Source organism: Urocampus carinirostris, unplaced genomic scaffold (genome assembly GCF_059441175.1).
Source record: "Urocampus carinirostris isolate Australia breed hairy pipefish unplaced genomic scaffold, RoL_Ucar_1.0 HiC_scaffold_239, whole genome shotgun sequence".
Classification (NCBI taxonomy): domain Eukaryota; kingdom Metazoa; phylum Chordata; class Actinopteri; order Syngnathiformes; family Syngnathidae; genus Urocampus; species Urocampus carinirostris.
This window is the reverse complement of record NW_028283333.1, coordinates 1-19,494: the sequence shown is the minus strand read 5'-3', so window position 1 is coordinate 19,494 and position 19,494 is coordinate 1. Positions and strand designations below refer to the sequence as shown.

Sequence of the window (19,494 nt, the reverse complement as noted above, 5' to 3'; positions counted from 1 at the left end):
TAGACCACCAAGGACTTTACTAGAAAAAAGTTGACTGTCGTCAAACCCAATCTAGAAAAGGAACCTCTTTCAATGCTTTCTCCAATAAGAATTTTCTGTCTTTCCGTCTATTATAATATCCCTGACCGGGAATCGAACCCGGGCCACAGCAGTGAGAGTGCTGGATCCTAGCCACTAGTCCATCAGGGACCGAACAGGACAAAAGTTGACTGTCGGAAAACCCATTCTAGAAAAAGGAACCTCTTTCAATTTTCTTTCCAATTCCTCAAAAGGAATTGTCTGTCTGTCTGTCTGTCTGTCTGTCTGTCTGTCTGTCTGTCTGTCTGTCTGTCTGTCTGTCTGTCTGTCTGTCTGTCTGTCTGTCTGTCTGTCTGTCTGTCTGTCTGTCTGTCTGTCTGTCTGTCTGTCTGTCTGTCTGTCTGTCTGTCTGTCTGTCTGTCTGTCTGTCTGTCTGTCTGTCTGTCTGTCTGTCTGTCTGTCTGTCTGTCTGTCTGTCTGTCTGTCTGTCTGTCTGTCTGTCTGTCTGTCTGTCTGTCTGTCTGTCTGTCTGTCTGTCTGTCTGTCTGTCTGTCTGTCTGTCTGTCTGTCTGTCTGTCTGTCTGTCTGTCTGTCTGTCTGTCTGTCTGTCTGTCTGTCTGTCTGTCTGTCTGTCTGTCTGTCTGTCTGTCTGTCTGTCTGTCTGTCTGTCTGTCTGTCTGTCTGTCTGTCTGTCTGTCTGTCTGTCTGTCTGTCTGTCTGTCTGTCTGTCTGTCTGTCTGTCTGTCTGTCTGTCTGTCTGTCTGTCTGTCTGTCTGTCTGTCTGTCTGTCTGTCTGTCTGTCTGTCTGTCTGTCTGTCTGTCTGTCTGTCTGTCTGTCTGTCTGTCTGTCTGTCTGTCTGTCTGTCTGTCTGTCTGTCTGTCTGTCTGTCTGTCTGTCTGTCTGTCTGTCTGTCTGTCTGTCTGTCTGTCTGTCTGTCTGTCTGTCTGTCTGTCTGTCTGTCTGTCTGTCTGTCTGTCTGTCTGTCTGTCTGTCTGTCTGTCTGTCTGTCTGTCTGTCTGTCTGTCTGTCTGTCTGTCTGTCTGTCTGTCTGTCTGTCTGTCTGTCTGTCTGTCTGTCTGTCTGTCTGTCTGTCTGTCTGTCTGTCTGTCTGTCTGTCTGTCTGTCTGTCTGTCTGTCTGTCTGTCTGTCTGTCTGTCTGTCTGTCTGTCTGTCTGTCTGTCTGTCTGTCTGTCTGTCTGTCTGTCTGTCTGTCTGTCTGTCTGTCTGTCTGTCTGTCTGTCTGTCTGTCTGTCTGTCTGTCTGTCTGTCTGTCTGTCTGTCTGTCTGTCTGTCTGTCTGTCTGTCTGTCTGTCTGTCTGTCTGTCTGTCTGTCTGTCTGTCTGTCTGTCTGTCTGTCTGTCTGTCTGTCTGTCTGTCTGTCTGTCTGTCTGTCTGTCTGTCTGTCTGTCTGTCTGTCTGTCTGTCTGTCTGTCTGTCTGTCTGTCTGTCTGTCTGTCTGTCTGTCTGTCTGTCTGTCTGTCTGTCTGTCTGTCTGTCTGTCTGTCTGTCTGTCTGTCTGTCTGTCTGTCTGTCTGTCTGTCTGTCTGTCTGTCTGTCTGTCTGTCTGTCTGTCTGTCTGTCTGTCTGTCTGTCTGTCTGTCTGTCTGTCTGTCTGTCTGTCTGTCTGTCTGTCTGTCTGTCTGTCTGTCTGTCTGTCTGTCTGTCTGTCTGTCTGTCTGTCTGTCTGTCTGTCTGTCTGTCTGTCTGTCTGTCTGTCTGTCTGTCTGTCTGTCTGTCTGTCTGTCTGTCTGTCTGTCTGTCTGTCTGTCTGTCTGTCTGTCTGTCTGTCTGTCTGTCTGTCTGTCTGTCTGTCTGTCTGTCTGTCTGTCTGTCTGTCTGTCTGTCTGTCTGTCTGTCTGTCTGTCTGTCTGTCTGTCTGTCTGTCTGTCTGTCTGTCTGTCTGTCTGTCTGTCTGTCTGTCTGTCTGTCTGTCTGTCTGTCTGTCTGTCTGTCTGTCTGTCTGTCTGTCTGTCTGTCTGTCTGTCTGTCTGTCTGTCTGTCTGTCTGTCTGTCTGTCTGTCTGTCTGTCTGTCTGTCTGTCTGTCTGTCTGTCTGTCTGTCTGTCTGTCTGTCTGTCTGTCTGTCTGTCTGTCTGTCTGTCTGTCTGTCTGTCTGTCTGTCTGTCTGTCTGTCTGTCTGTCTGTCTGTCTGTCTGTCTGTCTGTCTGTCTGTCTGTCTGTCTGTCTGTCTGTCTGTCTGTCTGTCTGTCTGTCTGTCTGTCTGTCTGTCTGTCTGTCTGTCTGTCTGTCTGTCTGTCTGTCTGTCTGTCTGTCTGTCTGTCTGTCTGTCTGTCTGTCTGTCTGTCTGTCTGTCTGTCTGTCTGTCTGTCTGTCTGTCTGTCTGTCTGTCTGTCTGTCTGTCTGTCTGTCTGTCTGTCTGTCTGTCATAGTTTCCCTGACTGGGAATCGAACCCAGGCCACAGCAGTGAAAGTGCTGGATCCTAGCCACTAGACCACCAAGGACTTTAATAGAAAAAAGTTGACTGTCGTCAAACCCATTCTAGAAAAAGGAACCTCTTTCAATTTTCTTTCCAATTCCTCAAAAGGAATTTTCTATCTGCGTGTAACAGTTTCCCTGACCTGGAATCGAACCCGGGCCACAGCAGTGAAAGTGCTGGATCCTAGCCACTAGACCACCAAGGACTTTAATAGAAAAAAGTTGACTGTCGTCAAACCCATTCTAGAAAAAGGAACCTCTTTCAATTTTCTTTCCAATTCCTCAAAAGGAATTTTCTATCTGCGTGTAACAGTTTCCCTGACCTGGAATCGAACCCGGGCCACAGCAGTGAAAGTGCTGGATCCTAGCCACTAGACCACCAAGGACTTTAATAGAAAAAAGTTGACTGTCGTCAAACCCATTCTAGAAAAAGGAACCTCTTTCAATTTTCTTTCCAATTCCTCAAAAGGAATTTTCTATCTGCGTGTAACAGTTTCCCTGACCTGGAATCGAACCCGGGCCACAGCAGTGAGAGTGCTGGATCCTAGCCACTAGACCACCAAGGACTTTACTAGAAAAAAGTTGACTGTCGTCAAACCCATTCTAGAAAAAGGAACCTCTTTCAATTTTCTTTCCAATTCCTCAAAAGGAATTTTCTATCTGCGTGTAACAGTTGCCCTGGAATCGAACCCGGGCCACAGCAGTGAGAGTGCTGGATCCTAGCCACTAGACCACCAAGGACTTTACTAGAAAAAAGTTGACTGTCGTCAAACCCATTCTAGAAAAAGGAACCTCTTTCAATTTTCTTTCCAATTCCTCAAAAGGAATTTTCTATCTGCGTGTAACAGTTTCCCTGGAATCGAACCCGGGCCACAGCAGTGAAAGTGCTGGATCCTAGCCACTAGACCACCAAGGACTTTACTAGAAAAAAGTTGACTGTCGTCAAACCCAATCTAGAAAAGGAACCTCTTTCAATGCTTTCTCCAATAAGAATTTTCTGTCTTTCCGTCTATTATAATATCCCTGACCGGGAATCGAACCCGGGCCACAGCAGTGAGAGTGCTGGATCCTAGCCACTAGTCCATCAGGGACCGAACAGGACAAAAGTTGACTGTCGGAAAACCCATTCTAGAAAAAGGAACCTCTTTCAATTTTCTTTCCAATTCCTCAAAAGGAATTGTCTGTCTGTCTGTCTGTCTGTCTGTCTGTCTGTCTGTCTGTCTGTCTGTCTGTCTGTCTGTCTGTCTGTCTGTCTGTCTGTCTGTCTGTCTGTCTGTCTGTCTGTCTGTCTGTCTGTCTGTCTGTCTGTCTGTCTGTCTGTCTGTCTGTCTGTCTGTCTGTCTGTCTGTCTGTCTGTCTGTCTGTCTGTCTGTCTGTCTGTCTGTCTGTCTGTCTGTCTGTCTGTCTGTCTGTCTGTCTGTCTGTCTGTCTGTCTGTCTGTCTGTCTGTCTGTCTGTCTGTCTGTCTGTCTGTCTGTCTGTCTGTCTGTCTGTCTGTCTGTCTGTCTGTCTGTCTGTCTGTCTGTCTGTCTGTCTGTCTGTCTGTCTGTCTGTCTGTCTGTCTGTCTGTCTGTCTGTCTGTCTGTCTGTCTGTCTGTCTGTCTGTCTGTCTGTCTGTCTGTCTGTCTGTCTGTCTGTCTGTCTGTCTGTCTGTCTGTCTGTCTGTCTGTCTGTCTGTCTGTCTGTCTGTCTGTCTGTCTGTCTGTCTGTCTGTCTGTCTGTCTGTCTGTCTGTCTGTCTGTCTGTCTGTCTGTCTGTCTGTCTGTCTGTCTGTCTGTCTGTCTGTCTGTCTGTCTGTCTGTCTGTCTGTCTGTCTGTCTGTCTGTCTGTCTGTCTGTCTGTCTGTCTGTCTGTCTGTCTGTCTGTCTGTCTGTCTGTCTGTCTGTCTGTCTGTCTGTCTGTCTGTCTGTCTGTCTGTCTGTCTGTCTGTCTGTCTGTCTGTCTGTCTGTCTGTCTGTCTGTCTGTCTGTCTGTCTGTCTGTCTGTCTGTCTGTCTGTCTGTCTGTCTGTCTGTCTGTCTGTCTGTCTGTCTGTCTGTCTGTCTGTCTGTCTGTCTGTCTGTCTGTCTGTCTGTCTGTCTGTCTGTCTGTCTGTCTGTCTGTCTGTCTGTCTGTCTGTCTGTCTGTCTGTCTGTCTGTCTGTCTGTCTGTCTGTCTGTCTGTCTGTCTGTCTGTCTGTCTGTCTGTCTGTCTGTCTGTCTGTCTGTCTGTCTGTCTGTCTGTCTGTCTGTCTGTCTGTCTGTCTGTCTGTCTGTCTGTCTGTCTGTCTGTCTGTCTGTCTGTCTGTCTGTCTGTCTGTCTGTCTGTCTGTCTGTCTGTCTGTCTGTCTGTCTGTCTGTCTGTCTGTCTGTCTGTCTGTCTGTCTGTCTGTCTGTCTGTCTGTCTGTCTGTCTGTCTGTCTGTCTGTCTGTCTGTCTGTCTGTCTGTCTGTCTGTCTGTCTGTCTGTCTGTCTGTCTGTCTGTCTGTCTGTCTGTCTGTCTGTCTGTCTGTCTGTCTGTCTGTCTGTCTGTCTGTCTGTCTGTCTGTCTGTCTGTCTGTCTGTCTGTCTGTCTGTCTGTCTGTCTGTCTGTCTGTCTGTCTGTCTGTCTGTCTGTCTGTCTGTCTGTCTGTCTGTCTGTCTGTCTGTCTGTCTGTCTGTCTGTCTGTCTGTCTGTCTGTCTGTCTGTCTGTCTGTCTGTCTGTCTGTCTGTCTGTCTGTCTGTCTGTCTGTCTGTCTGTCTGTCTGTCTGTCTGTCTGTCTGTCTGTCTGTCTGTCTGTCTGTCTGTCTGTCTGTCTGTCTGTCTGTCTGTCTGTCTGTCTGTCTGTCTGTCTGTCTGTCTGTCTGTCTGTCTGTCTGTCTGTCTGTCTGTCTGTCTGTCTGTCTGTCTGTCTGTCTGTCTGTCTGTCTGTCTGTCTGTCTGTCTGTCTGTCTGTCTGTCTGTCTGTCTGTCTGTCTGTCTGTCTGTCTGTCTGTCTGTCTGTCATATTTTCCCTGACCGGGAATCGAACCTGGGCCACAACAGTGAGAGTGCTGGATCCTAGCCACTAGACCACCAGGGACTTTACTAGAAAAAAGTTGACTGTCGTCAAATCCATTCTGGAAAAAGGAACCTCTTTCAATGCTTTTTCCAATTCTTTGATAAGAATTTTCTGTCTTTCCGTCTATAATAAAAGACCTGATCGGAAATCGAACCCGGGCCACAGCATTGAAAGTGCTGGATCCTAGCCACTAGACCACCAGGGACTTTACTGGAAAAGAGTTGACTGTCGTCAAATCCATTCTGGAAAAAGGAACCTCTTTCAATGCTTTTTCCAATTCTTTGATAAGAATTTTCTGTCTTTCCGTCTATAATAATAGACCTGAACGGGAATCGAACCCGGGCCACAGCAGTGAAAGTGCTGGATCCTAGCCACTAGACCACCAGGGACTTTACAGGAAAAAAGTTGACTGTCGTCAAATCCATTCTGGAAAAAGGAACCTCTTTCAATGCTTTTTCCAATTCTTTGATAAGAATTTTCTGTCTTTCCGTCTATAATAATAGACCTGAACGGGAATCGAACCCGGGCCACAGCAGTGAGAGTGCTGGATGCTAGCCACTAGACCACCAGGGACTTTACAGGAAAAAAGTTGACTGTCGTCAAATCCATTCTGGAAAAAGGAACCTCTTTCAATGCTTTTTCCAATTCTTTGATAAGAATTTTCTGTCTTTCCGTCTATAATAATAGACCTGACCGGGAATCGAACCCGGGCCACAGCAGTGAGAGTGCTGGATGCTAGCCACTAGACCACCAGGGACTGTACAGGAAAAAAGTTGACTGTCGGAAAATCCATTCTAGAAAAAGGAACCTCTGTCAATGTTCATTCCAATTCCTCAAGAGGAATTTTCTATCTGCGTGTAACAGTTTCCCTGACCTGGAATCGAACCCGGGCCACAGCAGTGAAAGTGCTGGATACTAGCCACTAGACCACCAAGGACTTTACTAGAAAAAAGTTGACTGTCGTCAAATCCATTCTAGAAAAGGAACCTCTTTCAATTTTCTTTCCAATTCCTCAAAAGGAATTTTCTATCTGCGTGTAACAGTTGCCCTGGAATCGAACCCGGGCCACAGCAGTGAGAGTGCTGGATCCTAGCCACTAGACCACCAAGGACTTTACTAGAAAAAAGTTGACTGTCGTCAAACCCATTCTAGAAAAAGGAACCTCTTTCAATTTTCTTTCCAATTCCTCAAAAGGAATTTTCTATCTGCGTGTAACAGTTTCCCTGGAATCGAACCCGGGCCACAGCAGTGAAAGTGCTGGATCCTAGCCACTAGACCACCAAGGACTTTACTAGAAAAAAGTTGACTGTCGTCAAACCCAATCTAGAAAAGGAACCTCTTTCAATGCTTTCTCCAATAAGAATTTTCTGTCTTTCCGTCTATTATAATATCCCTGACCGGGAATCGAACCCGGGCCACAGCAGTGAGAGTGCTGGATCCTAGCCACTAGTCCATCAGGGACCGAACAGGACAAAAGTTGACTGTCGGAAAACCCATTCTAGAAAAAGGAACCTCTTTCAATTTTCTTTCCAATTCCTCAAAAGGAATTGTCTGTCTGTCTGTCTGTCTGTCTGTCTGTCTGTCTGTCTGTCTGTCTGTCTGTCTGTCTGTCTGTCTGTCTGTCTGTCTGTCTGTCTGTCTGTCTGTCTGTCTGTCTGTCTGTCTGTCTGTCTGTCTGTCTGTCTGTCTGTCTGTCTGTCTGTCTGTCTGTCTGTCTGTCTGTCTGTCTGTCTGTCTGTCTGTCTGTCTGTCTGTCTGTCTGTCTGTCTGTCTGTCTGTCTGTCTGTCTGTCTGTCTGTCTGTCTGTCTGTCTGTCTGTCTGTCTGTCTGTCTGTCTGTCTGTCTGTCTGTCTGTCTGTCTGTCTGTCTGTCTGTCTGTCTGTCTGTCTGTCTGTCTGTCTGTCTGTCTGTCTGTCTGTCTGTCTGTCTGTCTGTCTGTCTGTCTGTCTGTCTGTCTGTCTGTCTGTCTGTCTGTCTGTCTGTCTGTCTGTCTGTCTGTCTGTCTGTCTGTCTGTCTGTCTGTCTGTCTGTCTGTCTGTCTGTCTGTCTGTCTGTCTGTCTGTCTGTCTGTCTGTCTGTCTGTCTGTCTGTCTGTCTGTCTGTCTGTCTGTCTGTCTGTCTGTCTGTCTGTCTGTCTGTCTGTCTGTCTGTCTGTCTGTCTGTCTGTCTGTCTGTCTGTCTGTCTGTCTGTCTGTCTGTCTGTCTGTCTGTCTGTCTGTCTGTCTGTCTGTCTGTCTGTCTGTCTGTCTGTCTGTCTGTCTGTCTGTCTGTCTGTCTGTCTGTCTGTCTGTCTGTCTGTCTGTCTGTCTGTCTGTCTGTCTGTCTGTCTGTCTGTCTGTCTGTCTGTCTGTCTGTCTGTCTGTCTGTCTGTCTGTCTGTCTGTCTGTCTGTCTGTCTGTCTGTCTGTCTGTCTGTCTGTCTGTCTGTCTGTCTGTCTGTCTGTCTGTCTGTCTGTCTGTCTGTCTGTCTGTCTGTCTGTCTGTCTGTCTGTCTGTCTGTCTGTCTGTCTGTCTGTCTGTCTGTCTGTCTGTCTGTCTGTCTGTCTGTCTGTCTGTCTGTCTGTCTGTCTGTCTGTCTGTCTGTCTGTCTGTCTGTCTGTCTGTCTGTCTGTCTGTCTGTCTGTCTGTCTGTCTGTCTGTCTGTCTGTCTGTCTGTCTGTCTGTCTGTCTGTCTGTCTGTCTGTCTGTCTGTCTGTCTGTCTGTCTGTCTGTCTGTCTGTCTGTCTGTCTGTCTGTCTGTCTGTCTGTCTGTCTGTCTGTCTGTCTGTCTGTCTGTCTGTCTGTCTGTCTGTCTGTCTGTCTGTCTGTCTGTCTGTCTGTCTGTCTGTCTGTCTGTCTGTCTGTCTGTCTGTCTGTCTGTCTGTCTGTCTGTCTGTCTGTCTGTCTGTCTGTCTGTCTGTCTGTCTGTCTGTCTGTCTGTCTGTCTGTCTGTCTGTCTGTCTGTCTGTCTGTCTGTCTGTCTGTCTGTCTGTCTGTCTGTCTGTCTGTCTGTCTGTCTGTCTGTCTGTCTGTCTGTCTGTCTGTCTGTCTGTCTGTCTGTCTGTCTGTCTGTCTGTCTGTCTGTCTGTCTGTCTGTCTGTCTGTCTGTCTGTCTGTCTGTCTGTCTGTCTGTCTGTCTGTCTGTCTGTCTGTCTGTCTGTCTGTCTGTCTGTCTGTCTGTCTGTCTGTCTGTCTGTCTGTCTGTCTGTCTGTCTGTCTGTCTGTCTGTCTGTCTGTCTGTCTGTCTGTCTGTCTGTCTGTCTGTCTGTCTGTCTGTCTGTCTGTCTGTCTGTCTGTCTGTCTGTCTGTCTGTCTGTCTGTCTGTCTGTCTGTCTGTCTGTCTGTCTGTCTGTCTGTCTGTCTGTCTGTCTGTCTGTCTGTCTGTCTGTCTGTCTGTCTGTCTGTCTGTCTGTCTGTCTGTCTGTCTGTCTGTCTGTCTGTCTGTCTGTCTGTCTGTCTGTCTGTCTGTCTGTCTGTCTGTCTGTCTGTCTGTCTGTCTGTCTGTCTGTCTGTCTGTCTGTCTGTCTGTCTGTCTGTCTGTCTGTCTGTCTGTCTGTCTGTCTGTCTGTCTGTCTGTCTGTCTGTCTGTCTGTCTGTCTGTCTGTCTGTCTGTCTGTCTGTCTGTCTGTCTGTCTGTCTGTCTGTCTGTCTGTCTGTCTGTCTGTCTGTCTGTCTGTCTGTCTGTCTGTCTGTCTGTCTGTCTGTCTGTCTGTCTGTCTGTCTGTCTGTCTGTCTGTCTGTCTGTCTGTCTGTCTGTCTGTCTGTCTGTCTGTCTGTCTGTCTGTCATAGTTTCCCTGACTGGGAATCGAACCCAGGCCACAGCAGTGAAAGTGCTGGATCCTAGCCACTAGACCACCAAGGACTTTAATAGAAAAAAGTTGACTGTCGTCAAACCCATTCTAGAAAAAGGAACCTCTTTCAATTTTCTTTCCAATTCCTCAAAAGGAATTTTCTATCTGCGTGTAACAGTTTCCCTGACCTGGAATCGAACCCGGGCCACAGCAGTGAAAGTGCTGGATCCTAGCCACTAGACCACCAAGGACTTTAATAGAAAAAAGTTGACTGTCGTCAAACCCATTCTAGAAAAAGGAACCTCTTTCAATTTTCTTTCCAATTCCTCAAAAGGAATTTTCTATCTGCGTGTAACAGTTTCCCTGACCTGGAATCGAACCCGGGCCACAGCAGTGAAAGTGCTGGATCCTAGCCACTAGACCACCAAGGACTTTAATAGAAAAAAGTTGACTGTCGTCAAACCCATTCTAGAAAAAGGAACCTCTTTCAATTTTCTTTCCAATTCCTCAAAAGGAATTTTCTATCTGCGTGTAACAGTTTCCCTGACCTGGAATCGAACCCGGGCCACAGCAGTGAGAGTGCTGGATCCTAGCCACTAGACCACCAAGGACTTTACTAGAAAAAAGTTGACTGTCGTCAAACCCATTCTAGAAAAAGGAACCTCTTTCAATTTTCTTTCCAATTCCTCAAAAGGAATTTTCTATCTGCGTGTAACAGTTGCCCTGGAATCGAACCCGGGCCACAGCAGTGAGAGTGCTGGATCCTAGCCACTAGACCACCAAGGACTTTACTAGAAAAAAGTTGACTGTCGTCAAACCCATTCTAGAAAAAGGAACCTCTTTCAATTTTCTTTCCAATTCCTCAAAAGGAATTTTCTATCTGCGTGTAACAGTTTCCCTGGAATCGAACCCGGGCCACAGCAGTGAAAGTGCTGGATCCTAGCCACTAGACCACCAAGGACTTTACTAGAAAAAAGTTGACTGTCGTCAAACCCAATCTAGAAAAGGAACCTCTTTCAATGCTTTCTCCAATAAGAATTTTCTGTCTTTCCGTCTATTATAATATCCCTGACCGGGAATCGAACCCGGGCCACAGCAGTGAGAGTGCTGGATCCTAGCCACTAGTCCATCAGGGACCGAACAGGACAAAAGTTGACTGTCGGAAAACCCATTCTAGAAAAAGGAACCTCTTTCAATTTTCTTTCCAATTCCTCAAAAGGAATTGTCTGTCTGTCTGTCTGTCTGTCTGTCTGTCTGTCTGTCTGTCTGTCTGTCTGTCTGTCTGTCTGTCTGTCTGTCTGTCTGTCTGTCTGTCTGTCTGTCTGTCTGTCTGTCTGTCTGTCTGTCTGTCTGTCTGTCTGTCTGTCTGTCTGTCTGTCTGTCTGTCTGTCTGTCTGTCTGTCTGTCTGTCTGTCTGTCTGTCTGTCTGTCTGTCTGTCTGTCTGTCTGTCTGTCTGTCTGTCTGTCTGTCTGTCTGTCTGTCTGTCTGTCTGTCTGTCTGTCTGTCTGTCTGTCTGTCTGTCTGTCTGTCTGTCTGTCTGTCTGTCTGTCTGTCTGTCTGTCTGTCTGTCTGTCTGTCTGTCTGTCTGTCTGTCATAGTTTCCCTGACTGGGAATCGAACCCAGGCCACAGCAGTGAAAGTGCTGGATCCTAGCCACTAGACCACCAAGGACTTTAATAGAAAAAAGTTGACTGTCGTCAAACCCATTCTAGAAAAAGGAACCTCTTTCAATTTTCTTTCCAATTCCTCAAAAGGAATTTTCTATCTGCGTGTAACAGTTTCCCTGACCTGGAATCGAACCCGGGCCACAGCAGTGAAAGTGCTGGATCCTAGCCACTAGACCACCAAGGACTTTAATAGAAAAAAGTTGACTGTCGTCAAACCCATTCTAGAAAAAGGAACCTCTTTCAATTTTCTTTCCAATTCCTCAAAAGGAATTTTCTATCTGCGTGTAACAGTTTCCCTGACCTGGAATCGAACCCGGGCCACAGCAGTGAAAGTGCTGGATCCTAGCCACTAGACCACCAAGGACTTTAATAGAAAAAAGTTGACTGTCGTCAAACCCATTCTAGAAAAAGGAACCTCTTTCAATTTTCTTTCCAATTCCTCAAAAGGAATTTTCTATCTGCGTGTAACAGTTTCCCTGACCTGGAATCGAACCCGGGCCACAGCAGTGAGAGTGCTGGATCCTAGCCACTAGACCACCAAGGACTTTACTAGAAAAAAGTTGACTGTCGTCAAACCCATTCTAGAAAAAGGAACCTCTTTCAATTTTCTTTCCAATTCCTCAAAAGGAATTTTCTATCTGCGTGTAACAGTTGCCCTGGAATCGAACCCGGGCCACAGCAGTGAGAGTGCTGGATCCTAGCCACTAGACCACCAAGGACTTTACTAGAAAAAAGTTGACTGTCGTCAAACCCATTCTAGAAAAAGGAACCTCTTTCAATTTTCTTTCCAATTCCTCAAAAGGAATTTTCTATCTGCGTGTAACAGTTTCCCTGGAATCGAACCCGGGCCACAGCAGTGAAAGTGCTGGATCCTAGCCACTAGACCACCAAGGACTTTACTAGAAAAAAGTTGACTGTCGTCAAACCCAATCTAGAAAAGGAACCTCTTTCAATGCTTTCTCCAATAAGAATTTTCTGTCTTTCCGTCTATTATAATATCCCTGACCGGGAATCGAACCCGGGCCACAGCAGTGAGAGTGCTGGATCCTAGCCACTAGTCCATCAGGGACCGAACAGGACAAAAGTTGACTGTCGGAAAACCCATTCTAGAAAAAGGAACCTCTTTCAATTTTCTTTCCAATTCCTCAAAAGGAATTGTCTGTCTGTCTGTCTGTCTGTCTGTCTGTCTGTCTGTCTGTCTGTCTGTCTGTCTGTCTGTCTGTCTGTCTGTCTGTCTGTCTGTCTGTCTGTCTGTCTGTCTGTCTGTCTGTCTGTCTGTCTGTCTGTCTGTCTGTCTGTCTGTCTGTCTGTCTGTCTGTCTGTCTGTCTGTCTGTCTGTCTGTCTGTCTGTCTGTCTGTCTGTCTGTCTGTCTGTCTGTCTGTCTGTCTGTCTGTCTGTCTGTCTGTCTGTCTGTCTGTCTGTCTGTCTGTCTGTCTGTCTGTCTGTCTGTCTGTCTGTCTGTCTGTCTGTCTGTCTGTCTGTCTGTCTGTCTGTCTGTCTGTCTGTCTGTCTGTCTGTCTGTCTGTCTGTCTGTCTGTCTGTCTGTCTGTCTGTCTGTCTGTCTGTCTGTCTGTCTGTCTGTCTGTCTGTCTGTCTGTCTGTCTGTCTGTCTGTCTGTCTGTCTGTCTGTCTGTCTGTCTGTCTGTCTGTCTGTCTGTCTGTCTGTCTGTCTGTCTGTCTGTCTGTCTGTCTGTCTGTCTGTCATATTTTCCCTGACCGGGAATCGAACCTGGGCCACAACAGTGAGAGTGCTGGATCCTAGCCACTAGACCACCAGGGACTTTACTAGAAAAAAGTTGACTGTCGTCAAATCCATTCTGGAAAAAGGAACCTCTTTCAATGCTTTTTCCAATTCTTTGATAAGAATTTTCTGTCTTTCCGTCTATAATAAAAGACCTGATCGGAAATCGAACCCGGGCCACAGCATTGAAAGTGCTGGATCCTAGCCACTAGACCACCAGGGACTTTACTGGAAAAGAGTTGACTGTCGTCAAATCCATTCTGGAAAAAGGAACCTCTTTCAATGCTTTTTCCAATTCTTTGATAAGAATTTTCTGTCTTTCCGTCTATAATAATAGACCTGAACGGGAATCGAACCCGGGCCACAGCAGTGAAAGTGCTGGATCCTAGCCACTAGACCACCAGGGACTTTACAGGAAAAAAGTTGACTGTCGTCAAATCCATTCTGGAAAAAGGAACCTCTTTCAATGCTTTTTCCAATTCTTTGATAAGAATTTTCTGTCTTTCCGTCTATAATAATAGACCTGAACGGGAATCGAACCCGGGCCACAGCAGTGAGAGTGCTGGATGCTAGCCACTAGACCACCAGGGACTTTACAGGAAAAAAGTTGACTGTCGTCAAATCCATTCTGGAAAAAGGAACCTCTTTCAATGCTTTTTCCAATTCTTTGATAAGAATTTTCTGTCTTTCCGTCTATAATAATAGACCTGACCGGGAATCGAACCCGGGCCACAGCAGTGAGAGTGCTGGATGCTAGCCACTAGACCACCAGGGACTGTACAGGAAAAAAGTTGACTGTCGGAAAATCCATTCTAGAAAAAGGAACCTCTGTCAATGTTCATTCCAATTCCTCAAGAGGAATTTTCTATCTGCGTGTAACAGTTTCCCTGACCTGGAATCGAACCCGGGCCACAGCAGTGAAAGTGCTGGATACTAGCCACTAGACCACCAAGGACTTTACTAGAAAAAAGTTGACTGTCGTCAAATCCATTCTAGAAAAGGAACCTCTTTCAATTTTCTTTCCAATTCCTCAAAAGGAATTGTCTGTCTGTCTGTCTGTCTGTCTGTCTGTCTGTCTGTCTGTCTGTCTGTCTGTCTGTCTGTCTGTCTGTCTGTCTGTCTGTCTGTCTGTCTGTCTGTCTGTCTGTCTGTCTGTCTGTCTGTCTGTCTGTCTGTCTGTCTGTCTGTCTGTCTGTCTGTCTGTCTGTCTGTCTGTCTGTCTGTCTGTCTGTCTGTCTGTCTGTCTGTCTGTCTGTCTGTCTGTCTGTCTGTCTGTCTGTCTGTCTGTCTGTCTGTCTGTCTGTCTGTCTGTCTGTCTGTCTGTCTGTCTGTCTGTCTGTCTGTCTGTCTGTCTGTCTGTCTGTCTGTCTGTCTGTCTGTCTGTCTGTCTGTCTGTCTGTCTGTCTGTCTGTCTGTCTGTCTGTCTGTCTGTCTGTCTGTCTGTCTGTCTGTCTGTCTGTCTGTCTGTCTGTCTGTCTGTCTGTCTGTCTGTCTGTCTGTCTGTCTGTCTGTCTGTCTGTCTGTCTGTCTGTCTGTCTGTCTGTCTGTCTGTCTGTCTGTCTGTCTGTCTGTCTGTCTGTCTGTCTGTCTGTCTGTCTGTCTGTCTGTCTGTCTGTCTGTCTGTCTGTCTGTCTGTCTGTCTGTCTGTCTGTCTGTCTGTCTGTCTGTCTGTCTGTCTGTCTGTCTGTCTGTCTGTCTGTCTGTCTGTCTGTCTGTCTGTCTGTCTGTCTGTCTGTCTGTCTGTCTGTCTGTCTGTCTGTCTGTCTGTCTGTCTGTCTGTCTGTCTGTCTGTCTGTCTGTCTGTCTGTCTGTCTGTCTGTCTGTCTGTCTGTCTGTCTGTCTGTCTGTCTGTCTGTCTGTCTGTCTGTCTGTCTGTCTGTCTGTCTGTCTGTCTGTCTGTCTGTCTGTCTGTCTGTCTGTCTGTCTGTCTGTCTGTCTGTCTGTCTGTCTGTCTGTCTGTCTGTCTGTCTGTCTGTCTGTCTGTCTGTCTGTCTGTCTGTCTGTCTGTCTGTCTGTCTGTCTGTCTGTCTGTCTGTCTGTCTGTCTGTCTGTCTGTCTGTCTGTCTGTCTGTCTGTCTGTCTGTCTGTCTGTCTGTCTGTCTGTCTGTCTGTCTGTCTGTCTGTCTGTCTGTCTGTCTGTCTGTCTGTCTGTCTGTCTGTCTGTCTGTCTGTCTGTCTGTCTGTCTGTCTGTCTGTCTGTCTGTCTGTCTGTCTGTCTGTCTGTCTGTCTGTCTGTCTGTCTGTCTGTCTGTCTGTCTGTCTGTCTGTCTGTCTGTCTGTCTGTCTGTCTGTCTGTCTGTCTGTCTGTCTGTCTGTCTGTCTGTCTGTCTGTCTGTCTGTCTGTCTGTCTGTCTGTCTGTCTGTCTGTCTGTCTGTCTGTCTGTCTGTCTGTCTGTCTGTCTGTCTGTCTGTCTGTCTGTCTGTCTGTCTGTCTGTCTGTCTGTCTGTCTGTCTGTCTGTCTGTCTGTCTGTCTGTCTGTCTGTCTGTCTGTCTGTCTGTCTGTCTGTCTGTCTGTCTGTCTGTCTGTCTGTCTGTCTGTCTGTCTGTCTGTCTGTCTGTCTGTCTGTCTGTCTGTCTGTCTGTCTGTCTGTCTGTCTGTCTGTCTGTCTGTCTGTCTGTCTGTCTGTCTGTCTGTCTGTCTGTCTGTCTGTCTGTCTGTCTGTCTGTCTGTCTGTCTGTCTGTCTGTCTGTCTGTCTGTCTGTCTGTCTGTCTGTCTGTCTGTCTGTCTGTCTGTCTGTCTGTCTGTCTGTCTGTCTGTCTGTCTGTCTGTCTGTCTGTCTGTCTGTCTGTCTGTCTGTCTGTCTGTCTGTCTGTCTGTCTGTCTGTCTGTCTGTCTGTCTGTCTGTCTGTCTGTCTGTCTGTCTGTCTGTCTGTCTGTCTGTCTGTCTGTCTGTCTGTCTGTCTGTCTGTCTGTCTGTCTGTCTGTCTGTCTGTCTGTCTGTCTGTCTGTCTGTCTGTCTGTCTGTCTGTCTGTCTGTCTGTCTGTCTGTCTGTCTGTCTGTCTGTCTGTCTGTCTGTCTGTCTGTCTGTCTGTCTGTCTGTCTGTCTGTCTGTCTGTCTGTCTGTCTGTCTGTCTGTCTGTCTGTCTGTCTGTCTGTCTGTCTGTCTGTCTGTCTGTCTGTCTGTCTGTCTGTCTGTCTGTCTGTCTGTCTGTCTGTCTGTCTGTCTGTCTGTCTGTCTGTCTGTCTGTCTGTCTGTCTGTCTGTCTGTCTGTCTGTCTGTCTGTCTGTCTGTCTGTCTGTCTGTCTGTCTGTCTGTCTGTCTGTCTGTCTGTCTGTCTGTCTGTCTGTCTGTCTGTCTGTCTGTCTGTCTGTCTGTCTGTCTGTCTGTCTGTCTGTCTGTCTGTCTGTCTGTCTGTCTGTCTGTCTGTCTGTCTGTCTGTCTGTCTGTCTGTCTGTCTGTCTGTCTGTCTGTCTGTCTGTCTGTCTGTCTGTCTGTCTGTCTGTCTGTCTGTCTGTCTGTCTGTCTGTCTGTCTGTCTGTCTGTCTGTCTGTCTGTCTGTCTGTCTGTCTGTCTGTCTGTCTGTCTGTCTGTCTGTCTGTCTGTCTGTCTGTCTGTCTGTCTGTCTGTCTGTCTGTCTGTCTGTCTGTCTGTCTGTCTGTCTGTCTGTCTGTCTGTCTGTCTGTCTGTCTGTCTGTCTGTCTGTCTGTCTGTCTGTCTGTCTGTCTGTCTGTCTGTCTGTCTGTCTGTCTGTCTGTCTGTCTGTCTGTCTGTCTGTCTGTCTGTCTGTCTGTCTGTCTGTCTGTCTGTCTGTCTGTCTGTCTGTCTGTCTGTCTGTCTGTCTGTCTGTCTGTCTGTCTGTCTGTCTGTCTGTCTGTCTGTCTGTCTGTCTGTCTGTCTGTCTGTCTGTCTGTCTGTCTGTCTGTCTGTCTGTCTGTCTGTCTGTCTGTCTGTCTGTCTGTCTGTCTGTCTGTCTGTCATATTTTCCCTGACCGGGAATCGAACCTGGGCCACAACAGTGAGAGTGCTGGATCCTAGCCACTAGACCACCAGGGACTTTACTAGAAAAAAGTTGACTGTCGTCAAATCCATTCTGGAAAAAGGAACCTCTTTCAATGCTTTTTCCAATTCTTTGATAAGAATTTTCTGTCTTTCCGTCTATAATAAAAGACCTGATCGGAAATCGAACCCGGGCCACAGCATTGAAAGTGCTGGATCCTAGCCACTAGACCACCAGGGACTTTACTGGAAAAGAGTTGACTGTCGTCAAATCCATTCTGGAAAAAGGAACCTCTTTCAATGCTTTTTCCAATTCTTTGATAAGAATTTTCTGTCTTTCCGTCTATAATAATAGACCTGAACGGGAATCGAACCCGGGCCACAGCAGTGAAAGTGCTGGATCCTAGCCACTAGACCACCAGGGACTTTACAGGAAAAAAGTTGACTGTCGTCAAATCCATTCTGGAAAAAGGAACCTCTTTCAATGCTTTTTCCAATTCTTTGATAAGAATTTTCTGTCTTTCCGTCTATAATAATAGACCTGAACGGGAATCGAACCCGGGCCACAGCAGTGAGAGTGCTGGATGCTAGCCACTAGACCACCAGGGACTTTACAGGAAAAAAGTTGACTGTCGTCAAATCCATTCTGGAAAAAGGAACCTCTTTCAATGCTTTTTCCAATTCTTTGATAAGAATTTTCTGTCTTTCCGTCTATAATAATAGACCTGACCGGGAATCGAACCCGGGCCACAGCAGTGAGAGTGCTGGATGCTAGCCACTAGACCACCAGGGACTGTACAGGAAAAAAGTTGACTGTCGGAAAATCCATTCTAGAAAAAGGAACCTCTGTCAATGTTCATTCCAATTCCTCAAGAGGAATTTTCTATCTGCGTGTAACAGTTTCCCTGACCTGGAATCGAACCCGGGCCACAGCAGTGAAAGTGCTGGATACTAGCCACTAGACCACCAAGGACTTTACTAGAAAAAAGTTGACTGTCGTCAAATCCATTCTAGAAAAGGAACCTCTTTCAATTTTCTTTCCAATTCCTCAAAAGGAATTTTCTATCTGCGTGTAACAGTTGCCCTGGAATCGAACCCGGGCCACAGCAGTGAGAGTGCTGGATCCTAGCCACTAGACCACCAAGGACTTTACTAGAAAAAAGTTGACTGTCGTCAAACCCATTCTAGAAAAAGGAACCTCTTTCAATTTTCTTTCCAATTCCTCAAAAGGAATTTTCTATCTGCGTGTAACAGTTTCCCTGGAATCGAACCCGGGCCACAGCAGTGAAAGTGCTGGATCCTAGCCACTAGACCACCAAGGACTTTACTAGAAAAAAGTTGACTGTCGTCAAACCCAATCTAGAAAAGGAACCTCTTTCAATGCTTTCTCCAATAAGAATTTTCTGTCTTTCCGTCTATTATAATATCCCTGACCGGGAATCGAACCCGGGCCACAGCAGTGAGAGTGCTGGATCCTAGCCACTAGTCCATCAGGGACCGAACAGGACAAAAGTTGACTGTCGGAAAACCCATTCTAGAAAAAGGAACCTCTTTCAATTTTCTTTCCAATTCCTCAAAAGGAATTGTCTGTCTGTCTGTCTGTCTGTCTGTCTGTCTGTCTGTCTGTCTGTCTGTCTGTCTGTCTGTCTGTCTGTCTGTCTGTCTGTCTGTCTGTCTGTCTGTCTGTCTGTCTGTCTGTCTGTCTGTCTGTCTGTCTGTCTGTCTGTCTGTCTGTCTGTCTGTCTGTCTGTCTGTCTGTCTGTCTGTCTGTCTGTCTGTCTGTCTGTCTGTCTGTCTGTCTGTCTGTCTGTCTGTCTGTCTGTCTGTCTGTCTGTCTGTCTGTCTGTCTGTCTGTCTGTCTGTCTGTCTGTCTGTCTGTCTGTCTGTCTGTCTGTCTGTCTGTCTGTCTGTCTGTCTGTCTGTCTGTCTGTCTGTCTGTCTGTCTGTCTGTCTGTCTGTCTGTCTGTCTGTCTGTCTGTCTGTCTGTCTGTCTGTCTGTCTGTCTGTCTGTCTGTCTGTCTGTCTGTCTGTCTGTCTGTCTGTCTGTCTGTCTGTCTGTCTGTCTGTCTGTCTGTCTGTCTGTCTGTCTGTCTGTCTGTCTGTCTGTCTGTCTGTCTGTCTGTCTGTCTGTCTGTCTGTCTGTCTGTCTGTCTGTCTGTCTGTCTGTCTGTCTGTCTGTCTGTCTGTCTGTCTGTCTGTCTGTCTGTCTGTCTGTCTGTCTGTCTGTCTGTCTGTCTGTCTGTCTGTCTGTCTGTCTGTCTGTCTGTCTGTCTGTCTGTCTGTCTGTCTGTCTGTCTGTCTGTCTGTCTGTCTGTCTGTCTGTCTGTCTGTCTGTCTGTCTGTCTGTCTGTCTGTCTGTCTGTCTGTCTGTCTGTCTGTCTGTCTGTCTGTCTGTCTGTCTGTCTGTCTGTCTGTCTGTCTGTCTGTCTGTCTGTCTGTCTGTCTGTCTGTCTGTCTGTCTGTCTGTCTGTCTGTCTGTCTGTCTGTCTGTCTGTCTGTCTGTCTGTCTGTCTGTCTGTCTGTCTGTCTGTCTGTCTGTCTGTCTGTCTGTCTGTCTGTCTGTCTGTCTGTCTGTCATAGTTTCCCTGACTGGGAATCGAACCCAGGCCACAGCAGTGAAAGTGCTGGATCCTAGCCACTAGACCACCAAGGACTTTAATAGAAAAAAGTTGACTGTCGTCAAACCCATTCTAGAAAAAGGAACCTCTTTCAATTTTCTTTCCAATTCCTCAAAAGGAATTTTCTATCTGCGTGTAACAGTTTCCCTGACCTGGAATCGAACCCGGGCCACAGCAGTGAAAGTGCTGGATCCTAGCCACTAGACCACCAAGGACTTTAATAGAAAAAAGTTGACTGTCGTCAAACCCATTCTAGAAAAAGGAACCTCTTTCAATTTTCTT

At 47.1% G+C, this 19,494-nt stretch overlaps 4 non-coding genes across 4 annotated transcripts; all 4 read right to left on the bottom strand.

The window, feature by feature from the left end:
- Positions 1-2,409: 2,409 nt before the first annotated feature.
- trnae-uuc (transfer RNA glutamic acid (anticodon UUC)) lies at positions 2,410-2,481 on the bottom strand. The gene has a single exon. It is a non-coding gene; the product is annotated as a tRNA-Glu (tRNA).
- Positions 2,482-9,242: 6,761 nt separating this feature from the next.
- Positions 9,243-9,314, bottom strand: trnae-uuc (transfer RNA glutamic acid (anticodon UUC)). The gene has a single exon. It is a non-coding gene; the product is annotated as a tRNA-Glu (tRNA).
- A 1,529-nt stretch (positions 9,315-10,843) lies between these two features.
- trnae-uuc (transfer RNA glutamic acid (anticodon UUC)) lies at positions 10,844-10,915 on the bottom strand. Its single transcript has one exon. It is a non-coding gene; the product is annotated as a tRNA-Glu (tRNA).
- An 8,260-nt stretch (positions 10,916-19,175) lies between these two features.
- Positions 19,176-19,247, bottom strand: trnae-uuc (transfer RNA glutamic acid (anticodon UUC)). Its single transcript has one exon. It is a non-coding gene; the product is annotated as a tRNA-Glu (tRNA).
- Positions 19,248-19,494: the final 247 nt, after the last annotated feature.